General features: G+C 55.3%; 1 protein-coding gene and 1 long non-coding RNA gene across 2 annotated transcripts in view; one reads left to right on the forward strand and one right to left on the reverse strand.

The window, feature by feature from the left end:
- The window catches only part of LOC121010272 (uncharacterized), a 12,116-nt gene extending 8,627 nt beyond the window's left edge, over positions 1–3,489 (reverse strand). Inside the window, exons 1-2 of the long non-coding RNA XR_005781070.1 lie at positions 3,401–3,489; positions 1,172–1,344 (exon numbers count right to left, since the gene is read on the reverse strand). This is a non-coding gene — a long non-coding RNA (uncharacterized LOC121010272). The remainder of the gene's footprint in view (positions 1–1,171; positions 1,345–3,400) is intronic.
- The window catches only part of NOS1 (nitric oxide synthase 1), a 182,141-nt gene that overhangs the window by 63,837 nt on the left and 112,831 nt on the right, over positions 1–5,473 (forward strand). The gene's annotated exons all lie outside the window — the stretch shown is intronic.

Here is a 5,473-nt window from a genome sequence, read left to right on the forward strand (position 1 = left end):
GGGAGCCTTCATTGTTGCTGAGAAGCTGTGTCATTGAACTCCAAGTATTTGCAAGTGGAGGTTGAGGATCCAGCCCAGGTCACTGGGGTGGCCTCGCTGGCATGGAGTAGCCAACCTGGGACCAGAAGACCGCCTGCCTCAGTTTCCCCTGAGGAGTTTGCTAAAAATTTAGCCTCTTGAATCCTCTTCTCCCCCCTCCAAGACCTACAGATCCAATATCTATGGAGGCACGGTCCAGGAACTGGTGGTCTTCTCAGGTAAATCTCATGCCCCTGGCAGTTTAAGGACCACTGCTTTATGTTCCTTTTTTTTTTTTTTTAAGTTTCTTTCTTTATTTTGAGAGAGAGAGAGAGCATGCAAGCAGGGGAGGGGCAGAGAGAGAGGGAGAGAGGGAAGTCCATACAGGTCCCATGCTGTCAGCACGGAGCCCGATGTGGGGCTTGAACTCAAACCGTGAGATCATGACTTGAGCCCATAGATACGTAGAGTCGGATGCTTCACTGACTGAGTCACCCAGATGCCCCTGGGACCACTGCTTTATGTTCTGATTAAGACCTGCCTTGCATTCAAACATCGACACCGCCAGGTGCTGAAATCCATTCCCCTGGTCAGAATTCTTACACTGATGGCTGACTTTGAATGTGAATGCCTTTAGGTGGACCCTGCACTCCAGTTAGCCACAGGTCCTACCGCTCCCTGATGTCTCAGGGCCAGCCCACCTCATCTGTTCCCTGGAGGCACTGGCTTCCCCAGGTCTTTGCCTTCAAAATGCAAATACTTTGATTCCCATTCACACCCCCGTGTGACAGGCTATCAAACACTCCAGGGTTTGGAGGAGCCTGAGATGTGGCACCTCGGGTTGAGATGGGGGAGTACAGGAGGGGGTCCTGTATTGGGGGTTCAGGGGAGAACAAAAGGACTAAATAAGGCTCCTTTTGAGTTTTCAGTTCATTCTCTGGGGTGCTCAAGACGCCCACACTCTAATGCCCCCACCTTCACATCCTTTTTGGTGTCTCCTCTATGGACAGACACTGCAAGTCTGAGTGGCAGCCAGAAGATACAGACAGCCCCCAGGATGACCCAACAGTCTCATGCCATTCAGGTCAGCTCAGCGTAAAGGGGACCCAGGCCCGAAGGTCCCCAAAGCTGAGTAAACAGGAGCAGAACGTACCTGAAGAGTCTCAGGAAAACAGGAAGGCTATAGTGAAGGTTTAGCGCCATCTGTCGGTCATCCGGGGAACTGCCTCGGCCGAAACGGCTGCGTAGAGCAAAGGGCAGCTGCAAACTTGCCGGGGCGGGGTTTCCCCGGGCAAGAAGTTGCCTCCATTTTGCCCATTAAAGCACCTGAAAGACCATTGGTTCAGTTTCTCCTGGCCTTTCCAAGGTTTTAGACTCTTTTAAAAAAGCTACTCAATACTGAAAACCCTCTACCCCAGAAAAGCGCACTTGGGCTTGATTTTGTGTATACTTCCAGGAACCATCTTCTGGTTCAGATCACTCTTCTGAGACTGAGAGATTCCAAGGGGTTTGTCCAAGCACCCACAGCCCATTAGTGACAGAACCAGGCCTGGAAGCCAGGTGTTCCAGCTTCAAATCCAGTGTTTCCTAGGCCCAGGCAGCCTCTTTAAGCCTTAAAGGGTTCCTCCCTCTTTCTTCTCTGCAGGAGTCCTATGAATGAATGTCTACCAGGGGTGTTTGACCAGTCAGTAGCCGTCCTGGGGACTGTGGCACCCCCACCCCTCACAGGAGTTCTAGGCCCTCAAACAACCTCTTTCCCTGCTCCCTGGCCCTGCTGGCCTGCCCTCCCACAGATGCCCCAGTGCCACTATGGTGACCCACCCCTCTTAGGGGCACCAGAACCAGCATCTCGAGCTGGGAGCCAGGACAAGGATCTTATAGGCCACTAACAGGCTGTTGCTCTTGGATCAATCACCAAACCTCCCTGGACTTTGGCCTCCCCCTGTGTAAAATGCCACGGCTGGGGACAGCCATCTCTAGGGCCCTTCCGCGGGCTGCCCCTCCCACTCTGTGCAAGACTGACCCACAGGCATGATCCTTCATAAGCGTATCTAAGTGACTTCCCAAGCCAGGCACCCAGGGACAGGGTCTAATTCTTTTCCAGAATTAGAGGACCTGCGTGGGTGGGCGGGGGGGAGGACAACTTAAGGGAAGGGGCATCTGTGTGCAGTGGGAGCAGAGGGAGGACACAGAGGAGGCACCCCCCCTGGGTCTTTCAATACTCCCTGTGGGTCTCCACCTCAGGACAGAGAGGCCAACCAAGGGGCACTGCTGGCGAATGGAGGGGTGGTAGAGGACAGGGAGTGGCTGGGAGGGGCACAGCCTTTGGTATACAGTTGGTGGCTAATTAGGGAGCTATTGCCATTTCATGGCTGGACCCCAGGAAGCTCTTCATTCATTGATTCAACAAACATTAATTTGGTTTCTGTTTGGAGCACAAGCTTTCCAACTTGAGCGTGGACCAGCCTCTCCTGGAGAACCTGCATGAAACACAGCTCGCTCGGCCCCCACCTCGGTGTCTGCTTCAGCAGGTGTGGGGGCAGGGCCCAGGAACTGGTAACTAAGTTCTAAGGGGATGCTGAGGCCTCTGGCCCAGGGAACATGCTTTGAGAAGCACTGACTTTGAGTGACGGATGAGACAGACCCTTGCTACCCTTGTGGGGCTCTTAGCAGCCCAGCAGGAACCCAGCAAATATCCTAAAGTGGGTTTCCTCAAGAAAAGGCAAGCGCAGGGCATTAGGGGGGCCCAGAGCAGGAGCCTCCCCGGAAGAGGGGGTGTTAATGCTGAATCCCGAAGGCTAACTAGAAGTGGCTCAGCAAAGCAGCAGAAGGGGGAAGTTTTTGTTAAACACTTACTTAGGATGTGCCAGAACCCCTCTCATATTCCTCATCTAGTCTTCCCAGTCAATGGGAGGGAGGCAGGATGGACCCCACTTTACAGATGAGGAGGCCGAGGCTCAGAGAAGCAGAGGACTGGCCCAAGATCACGCAGTGAGAAAGCAGTCCCAGTCGGCCTGTGCATAGGACACCTCCCCAGCTGCTGCACCCCTCCCCGTGCTGCTTCCCACCCCCCTCCCTTCCCCTGGGGGAGCTGCCACCCACATGCAGCTGCTGCCCGGCCTGCCGCTGACCAGCCCTGCTCTGCCGCTCTCCCCACCCCCACCCAAGCCCTTCAAGTGTTTTCGCTGCTGGGTGAATTCAACAGATGCCTTTCGATCGCAGCCTATTAAATTAGCCCCTCTCTGCAGCCAAAAGAAGATAATTATGTTTTCATTAGCCCTGGATAATGTATTACCCCCTCAGTGGCGGCCACATCAGCCAACCTCCTCCTTCCCCCTCCTCCCCTTGGTCCCGCTGGAGCACTGCGCTCCCCTGGACTCACCTCTAAGCTGCTGGGTGGGGACTGGTTCGGGCCCAGGGTGGCAGAGATGGGGGACAGGCGGCAGCCTCCTTTCGGCCCGCAGAGGCCTTTTACACACCCACCATCCACACGGGGATTGAGGGTGTGGGCCCCAGAGAAGCTCCAAGAATAATTGTTCTCATGGTGACCATTTATGGAGAGCTTGCTCTGAGCTGACCCCTGGATGTGTCATAGCTGCTTGACTCCTACAGCAGTTGGGGAGAAGGGTGGCTTTACCGACATCCCCCCCCCCCGCCCCATTTTAAACACCATGGGGGTCCTGTTGGAATCAGCTTAGAGTGAATGCCCAAGCAGCCTCGGAGAGGAAGAGACATCAGGGGGCACCACGCATGAGCAGCTTTCAGGGACCGCCACTCCACATAGTCCCGGGACGGCCACATGGCTGTGAGTCTCTGGTCCCAGCGCCAGTTGTTGGAGCCCTCCGGGGTCCATGCCTGGCACAAGCGATGACGCCCCCACCATCCTGAAAGAAGGTCTCTGGCTTAGTCACTCTCTTTCTCCACGAGGTGGCGGGGGCAGGGAGGGCAGGCCGGGAGGGCCCCACTTCGGGATCAGCAGGACCTGAGTTCTCATAGTTGCTTTTCCGCCAATGAACTGGGTGACCTGGAGCAAGCCTCTGTGCCTCTCGGAGCCTCTGCTTCTCTGCCCCCTCCCCAAATGTACGATGGGACTAAGAAAAGGAATCATCTCTTAATTTTTACGATGAGCCCATGAGATCTACCTATAAAATGCTTGGTTCACGCTGACAGCCATTATTCTTTCTACTGTGAGGACTATATTGTCCGAGTCCCCTAAGCTGATGGCAATAAACACAGTAAAGGAAGGGGAGTCTCTGCCTAAACTCTGCCCCCCCCCATCTCTCTCTCCTTCTCTTTCTCTTTCTTTCTCTTTTGCTCTCATACCCGCACGCAGGACCCCTCAGGACGACAAGCTCCCACCCTGGGCTCCAAGGCCCCGTCTCCCCACACCTCTGTCTGGAGAGCCACATTCGGGGGACTTTGCTGTCAATTGCACCAGGACACCTGGCGGTGAGGACAGACCTGAAGGAGCAGGGTTTCTGTCTCCCTCTCCCCAAACCCCGGCCACCTCTGCCTTTTGCAGACATAGCTCAGCCTGGGCCCTGACCCTACCATCTCGTGGCTGCCCATTCCCCACCAGCCACCCCTCTCCCCAGATCGGGGCAACTGGTTCTCCAGGAGAGGAGGTGCCCCGCCTTAGGCCTATTTTGGGCCCAACCCTGCACGCAGGCGAGGTAGCTGCTTTGAGCAGGTGAACGGCCAGCCCAGCGGAAAAGTGGCTTCCCTTCCCCTGGCTTCCTGATTTTCCCCAGTTGCCATGGTAATTGAGGGGAGCAGCATTCTGAGTCTGACACCACTGAGAGCCTGTGCTCAACTTTGAAATGGTTCAGGCCGGGGAAGCTGGAAGGACTCAGCTGCGGCCCCACGTCCCCGGGGTGCCCCATCCAACGTTTATGTCACTATTAGTCTCGGCATTGTTACTATCTTTTCTGGCTACTGTTTACTGAGCATTTACTATATGCCAGGCATTTTTGCCAAGAGCTTCACCAGCATCAGCTCATCGTACACATGTTCCCGACGACCTCAGGCCCATTTCACCACTGGGGAAACCGAGGCTCTGGAACTTGGCCCATGTGGCACAGTCAGGAAGTGGCAGCAGAGCCCTGGGGCCCAGAGGGAATTTCTGGCGTCTTCTTTTCAGGACGAAGCAAACAGCTCCGTGTACCTGCCAGCTTACTCCTTATTCCTTCCTCCCCTCCTCATCCCCCCCATACCTCTCTTTCTGGCCCCAAAGTCACACCCCCCTCTCCGGAGCGTCATATGCAAGAGGATCTGAAAAGCATTTCTTAGTGACAAGGGGGGGGGGGTTCTTCTTTGCCTCATCTCTGCAGAACTCAGAACCTGAAGAGGCTTGTTTCTCTCAGCAAGGCTGGTGGGGGAAGTCAGATCAAGCCACCTGGAGCCAGGTGGTGTGTGTGTGTGTGTGTGTGTGTGTGTGTGTGTGTGTGTGTGTGTG

Source organism: Herpailurus yagouaroundi, unplaced genomic scaffold (assembly GCF_014898765.1).
Source record: "Herpailurus yagouaroundi ecotype Mexico unplaced genomic scaffold, PumYag 191, whole genome shotgun sequence".
Lineage (NCBI taxonomy): Eukaryota > Metazoa > Chordata > Mammalia > Carnivora > Felidae > Herpailurus > Herpailurus yagouaroundi.